Source organism: Callithrix jacchus, chromosome 9 (assembly GCF_049354715.1).
Source record: "Callithrix jacchus isolate 240 chromosome 9, calJac240_pri, whole genome shotgun sequence".
NCBI lineage: Eukaryota > Metazoa > Chordata > Mammalia > Primates > Cebidae > Callithrix > Callithrix jacchus.
The window spans coordinates 72,032,541-72,055,673 of record NC_133510.1 but is presented as its reverse complement, the minus strand read 5'-3'; the positions used below and the strand labels follow the sequence as shown (position 1 = coordinate 72,055,673).

At 36.7% G+C, this 23,133-nt stretch overlaps 1 protein-coding gene across 6 annotated transcripts in view; it reads right to left on the bottom strand.

Moving 5' to 3' along the window:
- The window catches only part of FRS2 (fibroblast growth factor receptor substrate 2), a 121,467-nt gene that overhangs the window by 72,747 nt on the left and 25,587 nt on the right, over positions 1 to 23,133 (bottom strand). For 2 of the 6 annotated variants that reach the window (XM_078336842.1, XM_035256991.3), the window contains exon 2: positions 4,290 to 4,431. The exons of the other annotated variants lie outside the window; for them this stretch is intronic. The gene's annotated coding sequence lies outside the window, so the exon portion shown is untranslated. The remainder of the gene's footprint in view (positions 1 to 4,289; positions 4,432 to 23,133) is intronic. 6 annotated transcript variants of the gene reach the window in all.

Below are 23,133 nucleotides of genomic sequence, written 5' to 3'. Positions count from 1 at the left end.
CCAATCTTCTCCCTATCCCTGATATGAGTATGGAGATGTACCTCTGGAGAGGGTGAACAAGAGACCCCAATCTTAGGAACACAAGTCACAACTGAAGTAAGACAAAATGCCTTACTGAAAAAGAGAATTAGGTGAAATTCTGCTTGGGATGCCGAGGGCTATCTCCCAGAAGAAAATGGAGCTGACAGATTACTTAATGTGTCCAACCATATTAAGAGTTGTTTTCGATTTGTTAAATAATTGTAAGTGAATTAATAATAAGAAAAAATATTAAACTGGGATAATTATCTGGGAAAACACAATGTAATTACAGTGAATTTTGTTACTTAGCTGTGAAAAATATTTGCATAGTCTTAATAAACACTAAACTACCCCCAAAGTCGGATATCCTACAAAGAGAAGATGAGAAAAAGGGAATTATGTATAAATGTTTGTGGGCAATAGAGAGATTAAGATAACTAATCTTCATCCTTCTTAGATAGAAGTCAGTAGCTACTGTCTAAAATGAAAAACCAACAAAAAGCAGAACTGACTTAGAAAAATGAAGGCAATGGCCCGGCATGGTGGCTCACACCTGTAATCCTAGCACTTTGGGAGGTCAAGGCGAGTGTATCACCTGAGGTTGGGAGTTTGAGACCAGCCTGACCAACATGGTGAAACCCCGTCTCTACTAAAAATACAAAAATTAGCCGGGTGTAGTGGCGGTCACCTGTAATCCCAGCTACTCGGGAGGCTGTGGCTGGAGAATCTCTTGAACCCAGGAAGCGGATGCTGCAGTGAGCTAAGATTGCACCATTGTACTCCAGCCTGGGCGATAGAGTGAGACTCCATCTCAAAAAAGGAAGAAAAGAAAGAAAAGTAAAGAGAAAAAAAAAGGCAAGGAAATAAAAGAAAAGGAAGGAAGGAAGGATGAAGGCAAATATCAGAATAACTAAAAGAACTGAAACTGAATGCCTTGTAAAGATTAATAATTGGGGGTGAGATGGGGAACTGCTGCTTTCATAAGCCTTGTAATACAATTTGACTTTTTAAACTACACGTGTACAAATACCACTTTAATTTCAAAATAAATACAAATTTAATCTAGAAAGGTAACCAGAAGATTTTGTTTCAAAGATCTAAAATCGTCTACACTAAGTATACATTATTTTTCCCAACTATCATTATTAATTTCTGTTAATTCTTAGGACTTCCAGTAATAGTGAAGCCAATTATAATAAATGCCTTTCTTGGAGTACAACTCATTAACTGGTATGTCATTCACTAAAGAAATACTTTGGGAATGTAGCGATTCTAAAGCCTAGCTGTTTAAAACCACACCTTAAATACTGTATTTACTTTCTTTCTTCCTAAAAATAATTATTTGGGCATATTTTATAAAAGTCTATATTATTTGAAACTCGGGTCAAATCCAAATTTTGACATTTTGAATGACTAGCATTTGTAAACACCAGTGATAGTAGAGTTATCAAATGATACAAATGGACAAACTGAAAGGCCACCTCATGGAAAAATACACAAAGTAATAAACATGCAAAAGAAAACAGTAAACAAGCAAGAACTGCAGCAATTTATAACTTTTTTTTTTGAGACAGAGTTTCACTCTTGTTGCCCAGGCTGGAGTATAATGGCGCTATCTCAGCTCACTGAAGCCTCCGCCTCCAGAATAGCTGGGATTACAGGCATGCGCCCCCAGGATTTCTCCATGTTGGTCAGGCTGGTCTTGAGCTACTGACCTTAGATGATCTGCCCACCTCGGCCTCCTAAAGTGCTGGGATTACCAGCATGAGCCACGACACAAATTCATCAACTAAATAGAATCTAATGAATACACTTCTACAGTCAAAACCAGGAACCTCATCCAGAAAAGGAAAATGCTTATAAAGAAAGATTAAAATCAAGAGATTAATACATCACCTTCTAAATTTTTAAAAAATTAATGAAGTTCTGTTCATATAAAGATAAAAGCTATGCACCTTGGTTTCCTTTCCCAGCAGTACTAATGGACTGTGTTGATCTACAACATAGAGTTGTGCTCGATTTCATGTGTCAACTATAAAAAAAATTTGCAAATAAACTATTACAAAGGCATAAGAACATTAAAATAATATTTGTCTTATTATTTACATTGCACACCCCTATAACCAGACAGAAACAGTGTCAGAGATACAGCAACCAAAAAAGTTCCCCAGTATTTATCACTGAGTGCCCATTATGTGTGGGAACATGACAGAAAGAAATGCATATGAGACAAGACTCCTGCACTCAAGGAGTTTGAAATTTAGTAATGCAGGAGAGGGGGTAAGAAGTAAGTTGTAGTAGGGCTGTATCTTAGTGTGTTTTTTGTTGCTTATTACAGAATACCTAAAAGAGGGCAATTAATAAGATATGAAATGTATTTCTTACAGTTACGGAAGCAGAGAAGCCAAAGGTCGAGGGGCTGCATCTGGAGAGAGCCTTCTTGGCTTGTAGTGTCTCTCTGCAGAGTCCTGAGGCAGCAGAGGGCATCACATGGTGGGGCTGAGCATGCTAGCTCAGGTCTCTCTTCCCTTCTTATAAAGCTACCAGTCCTACTCCCGTGATAACCCATTAATCCATTAATCCATGAATGTATTAATCTATTCATGAGGGCAGAGCCCTCATGACCTAACCACTTCTTAAAGGCTTTTCCTCTCAATATTGCCACATTGGGGATTAAGTTTCAACATGAGTTTTGGAGGAGACAAACATTCAAACCATACCAGGCTGCCAACATTAAGACATTAAAACAATTCATGAACAATACAAAACAGTGAAACGACTAAGAACTAAACTACGAAATTGAAATTTAGAGAAGGGGAGATAATAGAGGGCTTGAAAGAAGTAGGCGCCGAACTGGGTCTAAAAAAGTCTTTCAAATGCTATAAAAACATTTGAAAAGATATGGGAAATTAGGGAGAATGAGCCCTCTCTCTCTCTAGATTGTGCTATATATTTACATTTTTTTCATAGTGAAATATTGGAGGGAAATGTATACAAAATCAAAGAAGAATTATCCAAAAGAGGACTACCCAGAAAAGAAAAAACAAAGTTGTGTACAGAGGGAAAATTATCCATAATTAAAAAAAATTATCCATAACTTTAAAAAATATATATTATATATATAATGTATATTGATAAATGTTCACATTTCACCTCATTCCATTATTTGAGAGAGAATAAGAGTAAAAGCATTATAATCCTACTTCCACAATGAGAAACTGACAGAGATAAATCCCAGTTGGCAAGAGAACTACATAAGGACAGCAGCTGACACATCCTAATTCCAGTCCTATCCTATAATCCTACAATGCATTATATACTACCCTTCATAGTGCTAACATGAAGTGTTTTATACCACATTTGCTTTATTATCAAGGTCAATTTCTTATATCAACCAAAAACACTAGGAAGTGATAGGTAATATTTTAAAAAGATGTCCATTTTTAAGGAAGTATGTTGTAATACACCACAGTCAATGGGTCTTACTTAAGATCATGAAACTTTCAAAACTAGAACCATGGCCTTTACAGTAAACTTGAGATATGTTACTATCTCAAAGCATCCACTAGCCAACAGGACATTTTTTAACAGTTAGAGGAGGAGAGGGTGGTGTTCAGATAGGAGCTAAAGTAATAGTTCCAAGGAACTTACACCAAAAACATTTTCAGTGTTTTATCTAAATTATTTTGGCTGTAAGCTGTCAGCTACATGAATAGAGACTGAAAATAAAGAAAAATCATAAAATAATCACATTCATGAAATACATGCGTTATTATGCCATACAGTTATTCATCATAAACTTATTAGCATCCTCAGAAATTACAATCAATACTATCTTTTACACCCAAAATAAAAATTTGCCTTCTCTAAATTGATAAGATCTTATTAGCTTTCCACACCTGTAAATGCTATCAATGTTTACTGGTGTGCGCATCTATCACTCATGGTCCCTTAATGTCTCACTTTCTTCTCTTTCCCCACACCAGGAGCAGAATATTCTTACGTTCTTCCTCTACACTCCCACCCGAAACAGCCCTGATAACAGACAAGTGCTCCCTCCCACTTCCACAGGGATCCACTATGAAATTAATTGACCCCATTTACTTAGCAAACTAAAGGATATACCTCAGCTTCCTACCTATATTTTTATGTGTCCACGTGTGATTAGGAGGAGCAGGACACAGGAGTTTTGAATGGAGGCACAAATGAGCCAAAGACAACCTTCTACCCTCTAAAGTAGCTGTAGCATAATACAAAAAGCAATGTACCTGGAGCAGATGACCAGGGTCGTAATCCCGGCTCTGCCACTTTACTATGAGTTGAGTGATCTCCTTCACTTAGCATCTCAACTTGTCAGGTTCAGCCTCCAAAGGTGTATATCCAGGAAAGTACCTTAACTCAGCAGAGTCTCTGATGATGAAAAAGAAAAAGAAGAGGAAGTGGAGGAGGAGGAGGAAGTAGTACTAGTACTAATAGTAGTACAAGTAGTAGAGGTATGGTAGTGATGATGGTGGTGAGGGTAGTAACAGTAAGGCTACAACACAGAGCTCTTGTGATTCTGGTAAATGACCAAGGAAAAAACATGAATTGTTCCGTAAACTGTAATTTTAAATCATATTTAACTGACACTTGTATGGTGCTCACCGTGTGTGCCAGCAACTGTCCTAAGCACTTTACAATATATTTACTCATCATAACCACCTTATGATACAGTTGTCAATATTAACTCCATTTTACAGATGAAGAAACTGAGTCACAGAGAGATTCAGTTACTTATCCAAGTCCCACAGCTAAGTGATAGAGTCAGGATTCAAACCTAGGAGCCTGACTCCAAAATCTATTCTCTTAATTACTCCACAAAGCAGTCATGTAGTTACGGAAGGATAATTTTCTACATACATTTACATAGGTTATGTGATTTTTAGTACAAATCATCCTGATTATGTCTTAGTTTAACATTTAAAATTATATTATCTGAACCTGTCAACAAGAAAACAATTAAAATGGATATCAAGAACATATCAAAAGCTCAGATCAGTGTTTCAACCAATCAGATTCAGAAAATCAATAATGAATAGTAACATTCACTAAAGTATTTCATTGACCATTCAGGACTTTATCATTTTTCATTCTCTAAAAAATATTATCAGTGTATCAGTTCATACATACACACAAAAACACATGAAATACTGTATATTAAATTGTTAGCTTCACTGATCATGTATCAGGCTAGTTAAATATATGACCAATCATATATATCCTAATGGCCAGTTAGACACCTTTGAACTTTAGTTACATTTCAGTGATAACTGTAAAAACAGTCTATACAAACTTCCACAGCTTACCAAAAGTTAAATTATACAATTTTTTAATTGCTGTCACCATAAAGTTTTATCTAATACCAGTTATAATCTTAACATTAATTAAATTTTTCTAGTTGATAAAATACACTTAATAATTAATAGCATTAATATTTTAAAATATTTTTCCTAAAGAATACATATCAGTCAGATGAGGAAAGAAAAGGAAAGGGAAAAAAAAAAGAGAATATTTCCCAAATTTATCAGCATAACTGTACTCTAAAATACTGGAAAAACTCAAGAGACTACTAAAAGTAATTAATAGTTTTATGAAGGATCCAGGATCAAACCAATTCAAGTGTTATAGAACCCGATTAAAACAAAATTAAATATAGTCTTTGGGGATACAGGACAAAAAAAAAAAAAAACCCTACCAGACTTCCAGAACTCTTATTAACATTAAGACAATAAACTACATTTTGAAACAATTCCCAGAAGTGTTAATGCTCAAAGACTCTTCCCCACCAAGAGAAATTTATGCAATATAAGCACATCTTGCAAGCCAACTCAAATAGTCTTTGGGTAAAAATAAAAAACATCTGAAGACAACTTTACTGTCTCATAATTTTTTAGAGCACTAGGAGAAATTTTTAGGTTAGTATAAAAAAGTTAAAGAAAACATGAAAATAAAATTAAGATAAGAAAAACTAATGAAACACTTCTGGAACAAGACACGGTGATTGGGGGTAGATTTCAACTAACCAAAAGTGAAAATAACAGAAAAAAGATAAGGAACTAATGTGCAGAAATATTCTTGGAATCTGCATTGGAAATTAGTCATACAAAATAATCATCACAAAATGAGGTCCAATCCACTGGTTAAAAGCATAAAGAGTTTTTATGATATTTTTCCCACGCAAACTCAATGTAGACTTTTCCTCCACTATAAATACACAAAAGGTTTGTGTTGGTGCAATTTACTATGCCTTTTCTCAGCCCTAGGATATTTTTGTATACAATCTCAAATTGCAAATAAGATGCTATCTGTCCTCAAAATGTCAAGTTATTGGCAGAAACATAGCTCCATGTCTAACAGAACTTTCATGCCGTACTACAAGACTTTTAAGGGATATTCTTTTTTAGATGCAAGACCACCTATATAGTTAAAATAATAAAACTTGTAGAACACATTGTTTGATGATGTAATAAATCAAAAATTTTACCTAGTATAAGAATACCACCTTAGTGCTTATTTACTCTATTGTTAGATTCTTATGTATTCCCTTTATTATACGGAATTAGTATTTTAAAGTTAGCTACACAGTGAATTCTACTATCCCACCACCATAAAAGCTACACAGTGAATCCTACTGTCCCACCACAGTAAAAGCAGAGAAATGTTCCACAGAACTGTATTACCAAAACATTAATCCAAAAGTTGACAATTACAGAAGAAAGTTCATACTTCCTTTGCTTCCATTTCCTCATTTGGTGATATTCAGTTTCTAGAAATGGAAACTGGAGAAATTAGAAAAGGAAATGGAAATTAGAAGAGGCCAGGCACAGTGGCTCACACCTGTTATCCTAGCACTTTGGGAGGCCAAGGTGGGAGGATCACTGGAGGCTAGAAGTTTGAACCAGCTGAAGCAATATACTGAAACTCCATCTCTACAAATAAAAATACAACACAATACAATACAAAACAAAACAAATTAGCCTAGCATGGTGGCATGCACCTTTAGTCTGTCCCTGCAAACCTGCAACTAAGGGAGGCTGAGGTAGGAAGATTGCTTAAGCCTTGGGGTTTGAGGCTGCACTAAGCTGTGATCACACCACTGTACTTCATCCTACGTGACAAAGTGAAACACTATCTCTGGGAGATTAGGTTTCTACCACCAGATGCACAACTGTATGCAACTTAAAAAGTAGGGAACTGGAAATAGTTGTCCATTTATTTCCATCAGGTTGTAATTCTACCTTGTGGAAAAAGGAAACGTTATTTGTGTTTTCAAAGTTATAATGCACATTTTATGTTTATAGCATACATTAAATAAAAAGAACATTACATTATGATAATCTATAAGAAAAAATATATTTATAATGGGATGCAACTGTTTACATAGCAGACTTAGGTTATCTTCCCTGTATAATGTATACAAATGTTCCTTGACTTATGATAGGATTACATCCCAATAAAGGTATTGTGACATCAAATAATCAAAGGCAGAACCATCGTAAATTAGGGATCATCTGCACTTTGTTTTATTTGGTCTTCTTAAATAAATTCTCATTTCAGTCTCCTGGTTCTATGCTTTAAATTTCCTTAAAAACTTAAAATTTATTATTGTATTTCATTTTATTTAGTTTTTTAGATGGAGTCTTACTCTGTCACCCAGGCTGGAGTATACTGGCATGATCTCGGCTCACTGCAACATCCACCTCCTGGGTTCAAGCAATTCTCCTGCCTCAGCCTCCTGAGTATCTGGGATTACAAGCACATGCCACCACACTGCATTCGTTTCTCTCATATTTATAATTACCAGACTGTATCTATTAATTTGTTTGCTGCTTGTCTGACTCATCAGAATAAAAGCTCCGTCAGAACAGAGGTATGATTCCTGTTCCCTCCTAAATACTTAGCACCTTAAAAACTATCTGGTACACAGGCATGCAATAAATATATTGTATTTTTAGTACAGACGTGGTTTCACCATGTTAGACAGGCTGGTCTCAAACTCCTGATCTCAAGTGATACACCCACCTCAGCCCCGCAAAGTGCTGGGATACAAGCATGAGCCACCGAGCCCAGCCAAATTTTAAAAATCTGTAAAAGCAATTTAATACTAATTTTCATTGGGGTTTAAAAAATAAAACCACTGGTGTTCTCATTTCTATAAAATGGCTAAACTCTGCACCCCAGGGGTGATGTGGGGCATGAGAACCTGCCCTTCCACTCTGCTTTCTTCCCCTGAGCCATCATTTCCCTAGCACTGACGAGGTAAATGTAAAGACACTGTTCCACAACTTCAGCCAGTTCCTACCAACTACTGCCCAAACCCCTTCAACATCCCAAAAGAATCTCCATTACCATCATGTAGAAGCTTGTGGTCTCTGGTGACAGGTAGATGTGCAAAGGAGAGCTACTAATGCCCCCTCTTCACAAACAGGAGGCGACTGCAACCCTTACTGGCAGCCATGGATTGGGGTCTGTCAGTAGTAGGTAGAATTCTAAGATCCAAAATCCCTGGCTCCATGGTGCATATACCCTGCAAAATCTCTGGGACTATGAATATGATGGGATTTTACTCTCATGATCAGGTTAATTTTAAGAAAATGGGATTAGCCAGATGGATAATCCTGAACTAGCCTCAAAAATCCTTCAAAGGTGGGTCTAGAAGAGAGAAGTCAGAGAGATTGGTGGGTAAGAGATTAGACAAAAAGTATATTCTCCATAGCTGGTTTTCAAAATCTGGCGAGGGGGGGCGGGAGGGGGTGGAGCAGGGAATATGGCAAAGAATAAAGGCAGCATCTATAAGCTGAGAGTGGCTCCCAGCTGACAGCCCACAAAGAAACGAAACGTCAGTCCTACAGCTGCAAGGAACTGAGTTCTGCCAATAATCTGAATGAGCTTAGAAGTGGATTCTTTGCCAGAGCCTATAGACAAGAAATCATCCCAGCTGACACCTTGATTTCAGCCTTGTAATAATATCCTGAGCAGAGTTCTAGTCACACCATATCCAGATTCTTGATGTATAGAACTGTGAGCTAATAAATGGGTGCCATTGAATTTACAGTAATTTGTTATGTAGCAAAATTAATAAGGGACTCCTTGGAGGGAAAGGTTGAAGGCTGCTGCTGCTGCTGTAGTAGGTAGATTTCCTTCTAGCTTCAGCAACACCACCAATAGGAAGACCAGAAGCAGACTATAAATTTGCCTGGAAACTAAAGAAAGGTCACCATACTGAGGTATATAACTTTGAAACCACACTGCATTCATTTCCTCATATTTATAATTACCAGACTGTACATATTAATTTGTTTGCTGTTCATCTCACTCATCATAATGAAAGCTCCATAAGAACAGAGATTATGTTTCCTGGTCTCTGCAGACTACTTAGCACCTTAAAAAATGTCTGGCACATAGGCATGCAATAAATATTTGCTGGATAAATTGTCATCAACCAAATATCACAGTGGCTAAGCATGGAGCTCACACCTATAATCCCAGCACTTTGGGAGGCTGAGATGTGAAGACCGCTTGAGCCTAGGAGTTTGACACCAGCCTGGGCAACACAGTGAGACCCCACCTCTATAATAAAACAAATTAAAAATTAAAAATAATCATAGTAAACTGTGTTACATATAAGATTTTTTCAAGTAACTATATTATCAACTGGAAAAGCTACATCCAACAAAGTCCATTCTAATAAATGATGTCCCTTTAATACAAAAGACAGGTATTTCTCCATACATTTGTTTCATACATAGTTCCACAGATGTCTACACTATCGCTCTCCAGTAAAAAATGCTTGTAACCTGGAAAATATGTCAACAACAATAGAATGGTGTTTTAATAAACAATATGATAATGAAATCCAAATATCAACTGATTAAGATGGGAAATTTACTTTCAGGTGATACAGCCAATTCATCACCTCTTTCCACACAACCATCCACACCCTCCAGACTTCAAGAATCCTGATAAGCTTGAAGAAACTGAGATCCAGAAAAATCTCCAGATAAGCAGCAGAGCATATTTCTACGGTGAATCACATTTACATCTAATTTATGTGTTATGCTAAACTGAATGTTGCTCAAAATTAAGTTTAAAAGCCCTAATGTAATGCAAAACAAAACATTAACAATTATACCTTCTACTAAATACAATTTCAGGCACCTGCAAGAGCAGATAACAGCAAGAGATATCTAATTCTCTTTTAATACATCTCTTCTGCTAGAAACAATTACTTCTACTGCTATTCCAAACTTCAACATGGTACATTCCAAAATGATTCAATGGTTAGTTGGAGGGGTCATGAATGTCTTTCTACCCCCACAGAATCACTGTTACAAATGGCGGTTAGGTGCTCTGAGCAGTCTGTACTTCAGGTACATTATAGAGCTTTGTGGCCTGGCAATTACACTATGTATTTATTTATATCTTGTCTCATTTTTTTAAACGGGAAGGGTGAGGTTATACTCATCATATGTAGCAATTTAATGATTTGTTTTTTAAGGATGGCAATCCCTAAACAAGTCTTTTTTCAACAGAAAAAGTTCATCTTAAATTGGGACCATCTCAATTCAGCTTGAAAAGAAGGCAGGGAAAGCACATACATTCCCCTTAGATATTCTTGAAAATTAATTTTATAATGTAGAGAACAACAAAGTATTATTATGCATAACCCACAGAAAAGTAGAATGATTATATCACTAAAATTCAAAGAACTTCCAAAAATGTGCTCAGAATTAAGGGACAAATTTTCATTTTAAGGATAACAAAAACAAAAGTAAACCATTAATACATTCATTCCTCCCCCATCCACCAAAAGCAAAAGAAACTTCACATCTATGACCAGTGTTGGTTCACACCTTTGCATATAACTCACAAAACGATTTCTCAAAATTATTCCCTATCCCTATTATATATAATCACATTTCCTCAAAGTAGGATCTAAAAAGTGGTGGAATTCTTCCTCTTTAGAGACAGTTCATATATAAAAAGATAACAGCCTAATTCACATTTAAGCTTGTATCTACAAATTTCATTTACTCAATTATTATTGTTGAATTAAATAAGCCTGCTAAGACTCAATCATAAGACCAGAATCATAATCTAAAGAATGTTCTAACAGTTACTATATTTGAAAAGCTGAGAATGTATTTTCCTCATTGTTAGGTGCCTTGTCCACATTTTCATTTACCAATTTATATTCTAGATAAAACTTCCTAATACACTGAGGAAGTATTTTATTAATTCCTCTCTATTACCACTGCCAATTCCTCTTCCTCTGCCATACCTTAGTGTTCCCCACTTTAGGATGTGTGTTCCTCACTTTAGGTAGAACCAATGTAATAACCAATTATGTCTTGAGAAAGTTAACAGCTTTTCAATTCCTCAAGCCTTCTAATTACAAGATCTTAGTCACTTCATTTCATTTGTTGTTGTTTTTTGTTTTTTTTTACTGGGCAGATTTAGGCTTGGAGAATTTAGCATGTAACAGCATCTATCTAAGAGTTAATATCATTATTTTGTTATTTTAATTTTGCCATTGCCAACTACTCAAAGCAAGTGAACTAGTTTTCCATTTACAGTACCAATATAAAGTTTCTCTTTAAATAAATGTATTTAAGTAAAAGAGTCATTTAAAGATATTAAGGAAATAACTGAATCTTGGAATGGCCCTCAAAAAAACTGAAGTGTCAGAAACACTACTCTGACCAAAACTGTGGCCATTTCTAAACCCAATTTTTTCTCCACATTTTCTGGCTTATTTGATGACCCCAAATTCTGAACTAACCTCCAGATTCCAACTTGGGATGCTGTAGCAGCACATCAAATTCAACATCATTTTCTTCTTGATCACCCCCCATTCCCACCATACTCCAACCTCACCATCAAAACCTAGCCAAATTCTCCTATGTAACCATTCACACAATTAAAAAATCTAGGAGCTACATGTGATTCATCCCTCTCTATTCACTGAATTCCAGAATTTACCAGCTCATTCATTCCACAAATAAAATCATGCATGCAAATAAAATCTCATTATTTTAGAATGCTGTTTCTTAAAAACCTGTCACACTCCTTGAGAGGAGATACGTAGCCTTGTGGCCTCTCTCCAAAATTGGAGGGGGCAGAGCAGAGGGGAAGACATGAGCTAGGGCAGATTTGAAAAGGAATGCCCTAAAATATTAACAGGGGTCATTTCTACATGGGTATATGGTAGAAATGAGTAAGTTCCATCTTCTCCATATTTTCCTGTAAATTTGTATGTTTTCTGTATTTTTATCAAAAGAAAAAATACATTCCAAAAAGTGGTCCCATGTGGACTTGTGTCTCAATTCCTATTCAACCATCCTAGTTCAAACTCTCTTTAAATCCTCCTGTCTGTCCTCTAAACTGACCTTTGTAAAGGTCACTGTCCAATACATTATACACACAATTGCATGAATAATACTCCTGAAAAGTTTTTACTAGGTTACACTTCTAGTCAACAATCTTTAATAGTTTCCTATTGCCTGTAATCATAAGAGTTACCTACTCTGCTAGCTCTTGGGCACTTATCTAGCCCCAATTCTACAATATAACAGCATGTTCATGGTATCTAGAATCAAACTGCTCAAGTAATGTTTCCGTCATTTACCAGCTGTGTCATCCTACAAAAGTAATTTAACCTCCAGATACTTTGGCTATGCATTTGTTAAAAGAGGGCTAATAATTCCTCATAAAGTTGTTATAAACACCAAGTGTGTAATAAAGGACTGGTATATAACAGAAGCTCAATAAACAATAGTGCTATTATTCCTTTATAATCCTACACACAATCTTGGCTCAAGGCTGGTTTGCCCACTGTCACAAATACTCCTGACTTTATGTGCTCGGCTCACAGTGTTCCCCATGCCCTGAATAACTTTTGTCAATCCACTTCCTTAAGCTCCACCAGCTCTCTGAGAAATGCACAGACCAGACCTCCCCCACTTCCCATATCCTCTTCGGGGGTGTTCAATCTTTTGGCTTCCCTGGGTCACACTGGAAGAATAGTCTTGGTCACACATAAAATACACTAACAACAGCTAATGAGCTTAAAAAAAAAGAAAAAAAAAAAAAAAACAATTTGGGCCAGGCATGGTGGTTCACACCTATAATCCCAGCACTCTGCAAGGCCATGGCAGGTGGATCACCTGAGGTCGGCAGTTCGAGACCAGCTTGACCAACATAGAGAAACTCCATCTCTAATAAAAATACAAAATTAGCCAGGCATGGTGGCGCATGCCTGTAATCCAAGCTACTCAGGAGGCTGAGGCAGGAAATCGCTTGAAACTGGTGTTGGAGGTTGCAGTAAGCCGAGATAGCGCCATTGCACTCCAGCCTGGGCAACAAGAGACAACTCATAATGGTTTAAGAAAGTTTACAAATTTGTGTTGGGCTGTATTCAAAGCCATTCTGGGCCGCATGGACTGTGTGGTGGACAAGCTTACTCCACACCTCATGGCCATACCTCATGGCTCTTGTGGCAGGTAGATTAATACTCAACTCATCCCAAAATTTATGGAGTTTAATGTTCTGTCTCAGCCTCTACTAGACTATTATCAGTCTGAGGACAGTCATTGTGCCTTACACTTTTATCCTTGGATACATTAATTCCTCGTATAGAATAGATCCACAACATAAAATTATTGTTTTGCATATTTTAGTCTTTTATTTCCAACTAGACTACAATCTACTGTCGGGGCTAACTGTAAAAGCTAATGTGCACATCAAAAAAATCTGAAAAAACAAACAAGGCCTGATGATAGATACTGGTGGAATTATTTTTTTTCCTGGAATAACAGTTATACTCTCATAATCACCTTACCATTTGATACATCTACTAGCAGAACACAGCAGACTTACTAGGTCGGACTACTACTCTGCTCAAAACCCTCCAAGGACTTTCTATCTCATCCAAGTAAAAGAGAAAGTATTTACAATGGCCAGGCCCCTTGTACTCTCTGCAGTTCCTTGAATACAGTAAGAAACAAATTAGCTCAGCTAGAGCTTTTACATGTGCTTTTCCTTCTCTTGAAATATTCTCTCCCAAATACCCACAAGGCTCACTCTCCCATTCTCTTAAGGCAACCTCAGGAGACTGCCTTTTCCTTATCATCTGCTATGGTGTGAATGCTGGCATCCCCTAAAATTTTATGTTAAAACTTAGTACCCAACATGACAGTATTAAGCGGTAGGGCCTTTGGGGAAGTGAGACGGCTCTGCTCTCATGAATGGGATTAGTGCCCTTACAAAAGAGGTTGAAGGGAGCTGTCTTGCCCCTTCTACCATGTGAGCATACAGCAAGAGGCACCATCAATGAAGCACAAAATACGCCTTTATCAGGCACTGAATCTACTGGTCACTTGATCTTGAACTTCCTAGTCTCTAGAACTATGAGAAGTAAATCTCTGTTATTTATAAGGTACCCAGTCTAAGGTATTTTTTTTTTTTTTTTGTAGGAAGGGAGGATGGGAGGAAGGCAGGAGGGGAGGAAAGGAGGAGGGGAGGAAAGGAGGAAGGGAGGGGAGGGGAGGGGAGGAAATCAGGCAATGAGAGCGACATTTCTGACCTGGATCTAGAGGTCTACAAGTTGATTTCATTTTTTCTTTTCTTTTTTTTTTTTTTGAGAGAAGTAAAGAAAAAAAAAGGAGTGAAGGAGAGGAAGAAAGAGGAAGAAAAAGAGGGAGAGAGAATGAAAATGTTGCTTTATTCTAAAAAAAAAAAAGGGTATTAATAATGGCCAATCAATATTTCATTTAAAGCTATGAGTAGGTGTGATGTGGTATTGACAAGAATGTACATTTTGTGTATTCAAAGTGGAGAGCTCTATAAATATTTATTAAGTTTACTTGTTCCGGATCTGAGTTCGAGTCCTTGATATCCTTATTATTTTCTGTCTCATTGAGTCTAAGTCTCTATGTATCTGGGTGTTAGGATTGTTAGCTCTTATTGTTGCATTGATCCTTCTACCACTGTATCTTTGTTGCTTTAAAATCTATTTATATGTCAAATACGAGAATTGCAACTCCTGCTTTTTATTTATTGATTGATTTTTGCTCTCCATTTGGTTGGTAAATCTTTCTCCATCCCTTTGTTTTGAGTCTTTGTGTATCCTTGCATGTGAAACGGGTCTGGATGTAGCATACCGTTGGGTTTTGGCTGTATCTTTTGATTGGGGGATTTAGTCAATTTAAATTTAGGATTACTGCCATTTGATGTTAACTGGCCGTTTTATCCATTCGTTGATGCAAATTCTTCTTTATGTTGATGCTCTTTACTTTTTGGTATATTTTTAGAAAGGCTAATATTGGTTGTTTCTTTCTATGTGTAATGCTTCTTTCAGAAGCTCTTGTAAAGCAGGCCTGGTGGTAATAAAATCTCTGAGTACTTGCTTATTCATAAAAGATTTTATTTTTTCTTCAGTTGTGAAGCTTAGTTTGGCTGGATATGAAATTCTGGGCTGAAAGTTCTGTTCTTTAAGGATGTTGAATACTGGCCCACACTCTCTTCTGGCTTGTAGAGTTTCTGCTGAGAGATCTGCTGTAAGTCTGATAGGCTTCCCTTTGTGGGTAACCTGACCTTTCTCTCTGGCCGCCCTTAGTATTTTCTCCTTCATTTCAACCCTGGTGAATCTAGCGATTATGTGCCTTGGGGTTGCTCTTCTTGAGGAATATCTTTGTGGTGTTCTCTGTATTACCTGGGGTTGAATATTGTCCTGCTTTGCTAGTTTAGGAAAATTTTCCTGACTAATATCCTGAAGAATATTTTCCAGCTTGGATTCATTCTCTCCGTCGCATTCAGGTACACCTATCAAACGTAAATTTGGTCTTTTCACATAGTCCCACATTTCTTGGAGACTTTGCCCATTCCTTTTTATCCTTTTTTCTCTAATCTTGTCTTCTTGTTTTATTTCATTAAGTTGGACTTTGACCTCTGATATCCTTTCTGATCTGCTTGAACAATTCGAGTGTTTAAACCTGTGCGTACTTCTCGGAGTTCCTACATTGTATTCTTTGGTTCCATTAATTCACTTATATTCTTCTCTAAGTTGTCTATTCTCATTAGGATTTCATCAAACCTTTTTTCCAAGTTCTTAGTTTCTTTACATTGGGCTACAACATGCTCTTTGAACTCACAGAAGTTTCTTATTATCCATCTTCTGAAGCCTGATTCTGTTAATGGGATGCGCTTGTTCTCCATCAAGCCTTGTTCCCTTGTTGATGAGGAACTGTGATCCTCTTTGGAGGGAGAGGCATTCTGATTTTGAGTATTCTCAGCCTTTTTATGCTGGTTTCTTCCCACCATTGTAAATTTATCCACCTGTCGTCTTTGTAATTACCAACTTTCAAATTAGGTCTCTGAGTGGACGTCCAAGTTGTTAATTCCCAGGGCCGAAATATGAGCAACCCACTGCGCCGGCCAAAACAGCGGCATTAAGACTGATGGTGCTTTTCTGCCCGGGAATCTCCAGTCTGGCTTCCTTCTTGAGTCCATAATAGGCGACTCTGCCTTCCCGTAGCTCCAAACCTCGGTCAGAAGGGGAACCAGTCCCGTTTACTCTGCACCAAGAGCTGCCGCGCTGAGGTGCCGGCAAAACCGCTGCGCTGGCCACAAGAGTCACGCTGGCGACCCGTGCAGCTCCTCCACTGGGAATCTTCTGCTCCGTGAGTGACCAAAATTTGTCTGAAAGTGTGGCGTCCTCTCGTTCTCTGCGCTTTCACTGGGAGCTGCAATCCTGAGATGTTAGCAATCAGCCATCTCGGATCGTTCCCCCGGTATTTTGTTGTATTAGCCTGAATGAACTAAGACACCATCTGATATAAAAGAGCACTAAGCTCACCCCACATTCCAACCCTTTCACCAGCTCTTTCTTCATAGTACTTATTACCACCAATGAATTAGATACCTGTTTACTGCCTCTTTCTAACTACCGTCTGGAAGGTCCATGAGTGCAAAAACCTTGCTTTGTTTACTGCTATGGCCCTAGTCCCCAGTAGAGACAACAGGGCCCAAGAGTCAATAAAGATTTGTTGTATGGATAAATGAATCTAGATTGAATTAATTGACTCCAAACATTCTATCTTCAATTTTATTTAATATCATCAGTTTTTATCTTTGCTTCCTCATTTCCTCATTCATAAATTTGGAATAATACCTAAACCTCACAGGAGTTGTAAGGATTAAGAGACAGAATGTGTGTAAGTGTAACTTAGAATAGCATCCAGCACTCAGAATTGTTCTCTGTTACCTACTGTTACTAATTTCAGCCACTTATATCTAATTATATTCTTAGATATAAATGTATAATTTCTATTTGTTATGCCCTAAACAATGATATTTGTAGGCAAATGATAAAGGCAACTAATTTGGTTTAGAGAAAACCAAAAGTTATGTTAGGCAAAAACCTATGAAGTATAGAGTGTTTCCTAACATAATGATAAAACTACTCATACAACTGGAAGTTAGAGTTGTTATACACTATTATTATAAATGAAAGCATTTGGTTTATACATATGATCTGAAGCCTGTAAGGGCTTTACCAAACCCAAACTAGGTTGCTGTTTTGACTTTAGCTGCACACTTCAAAAATATGTAGATATACATAGTTTATCTTTCACAGGCTCCTTTCTATTGCAATGGATTTGTTCGTCAGACTACAAACTTTAAGTGTAAATCCATGACAATATGTTTTAGAATACTGAGTTTGGACCATTCATCAAAAAGAACGCCACTAGAACTTAAAAGAAAAAATTAGTATTATCATAAGCCAAATATTAATGCTTTATTAGAAAGCTAAATGTAAGTTAAAACTACTTAGTCTCCAAATCTGGCATACTATTAATAATTCAATTAAGCACTATTTCTTTTTTTGAGAGAGTCTCGCTGTCATCCAGGCTGGAGTGCAATGGCATGATCACAGTTCACAAAGCCTGCATTTCCTAGGCTCAAGCAATCCTTCCTCATGAGCCTCCCAAGTAGCTACAACTACAGGTGTGCACCACTACAGCCAGATAATTTTTGTTTTGGTTGTTGCTGTTATTTTGTAGAGACAGGGTCTTGCTATGTTACCCAGGCCAGTCCTGAACTCCTAGCCTCAAACTGTCCTTCAGCCTCAGCCTCCCAAACTGTTAAGCATTATTTTGTAATACCCCTAAATTTTAGATTTTTATTACAGTCTCTATTTTTTAAATACTCCATTCTAGAGAACTACCTAAACAATCTAGACTGCGTTTATAATGCAAAAAGTATTAGTGGATATGTCCATACACAAGGAAATATTTATTATATTGAAGCACAGACATGAGAAAATATTCAATGGAATTTCTAATGGTTAAAAAAGCCAAGACTAGCAGCTAAGTGCTAGGCCCATCAGGAATAAAGTAAGCTGAGTATATTCCATGTACAGTTTTGTTCTCTTAAGTTTCCATTAATTTGAAGCAATTGGTTTGTTTCATAACACATCACTTACAGCTTCTAACTTATCAAGTATTTATTTAGCATTTATAAATGCTATTTCTTATAAGCCACTTTTGGCCAAGAGTATGTGTTCTGGGATGAGAGAAAAAAATATATGCCTAAAAGTGCCTGTTCATCACTGTTCTTCAGCTCCCAAGAAACATTTAAGTGTGTAAGAGATTTAGTACTCATATCAATACCAGAGAACACTGAATTAGAATCTAGAAGCGGCCAGGCAAAGTGGCTCACGCCTGTAATCCCAACACTTTGGGAGGCTGAGGCAGGTGGTCAGGAGTTTCAGATCAGCCTGGCCAACATGGTGAAACCCCATCTCTACTAAAAATACAAAAATTAGCCAGGCATGGTGGCAGGACACCTCTAATACCAGCTACTTGCAAGGTTGAGGCAGGAGAATCACTTGAACCTGGGAAGTGGAGGCTGTAGTGAGCCGAGGTTGCGCCATTATACTCCAGCCTTAGCAATAAGAGCGAAACTCCATCTCAAAAACAAAACAAAACAAAAATCCTAGAAGCAACAGGCTTATGTGGGAGAACTTACTCGGGTGTTGTGAGACAAAACACAGGGTCAGCACTTACAAGATCCTGAGACTGAATGCCTCCTTAAATTTTGAGTCCTAAGTGCCTCCTTGACTCACCCTGGCCTTAGGTAGAGCCAGGAATGCTATTAAACATTCTACAATGCATAGGACAGTCTCTCACAACAACGAAGTACCTGGCTCAAAATGTCAATAACACTAATGCTTAGAAGCCCCAGTTTAAAAGAAAGAACTGAGTTAGAATTCCAGCTCTTCAACTCATTAGCTAAATGAACTTCTTCAGCAAATTATATAACCTCTCTGAGACAGTTTCCTCATGTATAAAATGGATGTCATGCTTATACTGAAAGACTGCTAGGAGGAAAAACTGAAACAGAAGCCCTAAGCACAGAGTAGATACTATACAAATGTTAGTAACCATTCTTCAGAGTAAAATCTCCATCACAGACAGAGCTCTGTCCTCTCAAAGATGTATTTTTACATTATTATGGCACTATAATTAATTAAATTTCTTTATCTCCTATCAAAATGTAAGGAACTTGTAGAGTCCTTACCTTACTGGACTTCATAGCCTCAGCCTCTAGCACAAATGGATGACTACATTCTAAGCACCTACCCATTACAATAAGGTATACACTACATTGTGCAAAACTGTCAAATGTAAGAAAATATAATTCTTGCCCTGGAAAAATTTTGAAAGGAAGCCTAACAAGAAAACCAAACATACAGATAGATTTAACATACAGTAGGCACTCAAAAAGCTCATGGATTGATGGGTAAAATTCACATAAATAGCAGAAGCTACAACTGCATACTAATGGGATGCAGAAGAAATAGTATTAAAGATATTTAATCAAGGAAAAGGTATATTTTAAATCAACATAATCCTATGTATATGCAGCTAATATTTTCTAAAGGGAATGAAAGTATACTTAAAGAACAAACATCAAAATGACAAGTGATATCATTTGTCATTTTAGTAATATTTAGCTAAATTTCTTAATTCAGATGATGGCAGCACATTTTAACAGGTTCAAGGGCATTTTAGGCAATTTTTAAAACTACATTAAATTTTAATGGGAGCTTATCAAATCCCTGACATTCACAATCCATCAAAATTGTCTTAAATGGTCTGAGACAGAATAAAACCAAAAGGGCTGATGCCCAAATGTCTGAATACTTTGCTGAAAAGGCTGAGCTCAAGCATACCCAAAGTGTGTTACAAGCAACTTTTAAAATGCACAAATGTAACAATTATTTTTAAACCAACAATTTTAGAAAAATAGCAGTTCCTATCTAAAGCTTATATAAATATAAGACATTGGCTTTGCAAATGTCAGCGGAGTTTTAAGATCTCTTTCTAAAGCAATAGTCTCTCTGTTTTGCTTGGTATCTTAATATGCCTTTAGTTTCAAAAGTTAATTTGCCACCACTATTCCTCTCAAAACCTCAGGAATTCCATTACTAGTATTTAAACTAAATTAAAGAAAAATAGATGCATTCAACCCACAGCAGAAGTATGCACAAAGTGTTTGTTGATGCTCATAAATAGACTGAGAAATTTAGACACATCTGAAGGACAATGGCTGTACAGTCAAGTCTGTTTTACTTCACCATGGAATCAAATAGAGAATTACTGCTACCAAGTGAGACCAGTACTAGATACCTCTAAACTAACTGGGATATAACAGACGGAACATTATCTTTAAGTTAGAGCATTTGAATATGTTTTCACTTCAGGAAAGAATGGTTACAGTATCCCTTAAAAAAATCCATATGGAGCCGAGCTATCCTCTCTCCCAAAACAATCCTTAAAGTTCAACACTAACCACTCACTTGCCCCCCAAAAATATATGAGATTTTTAAAAAAGGAATAAATGCTTAACATACAGATAGTTCTTTGTCTTTCCCCTAGAAATCTTCTTTTCCATTCTATTTCCCTTTGCTCGGATTCCATAAATCTTCCTGACAATTGCAGCCATTTCCACATTTCCATCATCTCCTTCAAGACCTAATTCATCTTAACTCACCTGAATCATAGGTATCAGGGTGGAACTAGGAACATATTTTCCCATTTCCCTGTTACCCCATTTTATATGACTTAATGGAAATACAGATTCATAATTCCAAATTACTTTCTTTTTGTTTCTTTGTCTCGTTTTAAACTATCCATTTTCTCTACCCTTAGTATCTGGCCAAATTCCCCTTTAAACACAATTCATTCACAAGATACAGGCTATCTACATAAAGTAAAATTACAGTGACTGTTAGTAATGAAAATGATATATTTTTGATTAAATAAACCAGTGAAAGCCAGTTGTTTATAGAAAAGTGATCAATGCTTGCAATCACCTAATTAAAAAAGAAAATAAATCGAATTATAAACAGCATATAACCAAACTAGCAATCATATTTTTTTGCAGAGTACCTTATAAAACTAACATTTTATCTTTAGAAATAAATACACAAAGAACAATTTGGAAACATTTATCAAAAATGCTAATGTATATCCACCAGCACAGAAATTATGCTTCTAATTTTAAAGTACTAATATTTGCATGGGCAAAACATGCATACAATAATCATTAAAATCATTATTTTAAAAGCCAAACATAGGCCCAGCACTGTGGCTCACACCTGTAATTCTAGCACTTAGGAGGATTGCTCGAGGCCAGGAGTTTGAGACCAGTGTGGGCAACACAGTGAGTCCCTGTCTCTACAACAAAATTTTAAAAACTTAGTTGGGCGTGGAGGTATGCACCTGTACACCTGTAGTCCCACCTACTTGGGGAGGCTCTCAACAATAATCACTTGAGCTCAAGAGTTCAAGATCATGGTGAGCTATGATTGTGACACCGCACTTCCGCCTGGGTGACAGAGTAAGACTCTGTCTCAAAAAAAAAAAGAAAAGAAAAGAAACACACCAAAGTAGGAAACAAGCTTAATGTCCACCAAAAAGGGAATTTATAGTACATTCCATTCAATGGATACTATACAGCCATTAAAAAGCATGATTATGTATAGGCTGGGCACAGTGGCTCACATCTGTTAATCCCAGCACTTTGAAAGGCCAAGGTGTGCGGATTGCTTGAGCTCAGGTATTTAAGAGCAGCCTGGGAAACATGGCAAAACGTCATCTTTATAAAAAATACAAAAAAATTATCCAGGGAGGTGGCTTGTGCCTGTGGTCTCAGCTACTTCAAGGGCTGAGGTGGGAGGATCGCTTGAGTCCAGGAGGTCAAGGTGCAATGAACAGAGATTGTGCCACTACACTCCAGCTGGGGTGACAAAGCAAGAGAGACCCTGTCTCAAAAGAAAAAAACAAAAAGAGTATGGTTGTAAATGTAGGAAGAAAACGTGCTATAAACAGCAACTGCCTCAGGACCTAGTAGAAAGGAAAAAAGACTTGCTTTTCACAATAAGCCCTTTTGTATCTTTAAATTTTAGATCACGTACACATACTACACTTTTGTTAAAATGAATAATTTTTAAAACAGCAAAAGAATTTAGGACATTCTCTCAGATCTTCTAATCTATAAATAGTTCTATTTTATCTCTAGGCACTTTTAATTAGGACTGAAAATCTAGGTGACCAGAGGTTACCAATAAACATGGGTAGAGGACTTTAGTGAAAAGTATAACTATGGCAACTTTGCATCAACCAAAACAAAATATAATAAACCAAGAAATAAACGAAGAATGTATCTTACCTGAAGCAATCTTTTTACAGAAATAACACTGAATACAATATAATTTTGTTAGCACTCTACAAATTGCTTTACCAAAAGGAAAAAACTATCTGGCTGAAATTTCTGATTAGGGTCTAGATCTCAAATGGCTACATGCACCAGAAATATTTTATAAAGAACCTAAGAAGTGCCAAAATCATTTGAATCCAAAAGGCAGTTAAAAACAAGAGGAGGAGGAGGAGGAGAAAAACCTGGGCAAAAGTTTCAAATGAAAAAAAAAATCCACACACTTTTAAGATATTTTTCTAATGGAATTGTTCTTTTTAGCTTTTAAATTCCAAATGAGCTGAACACTAT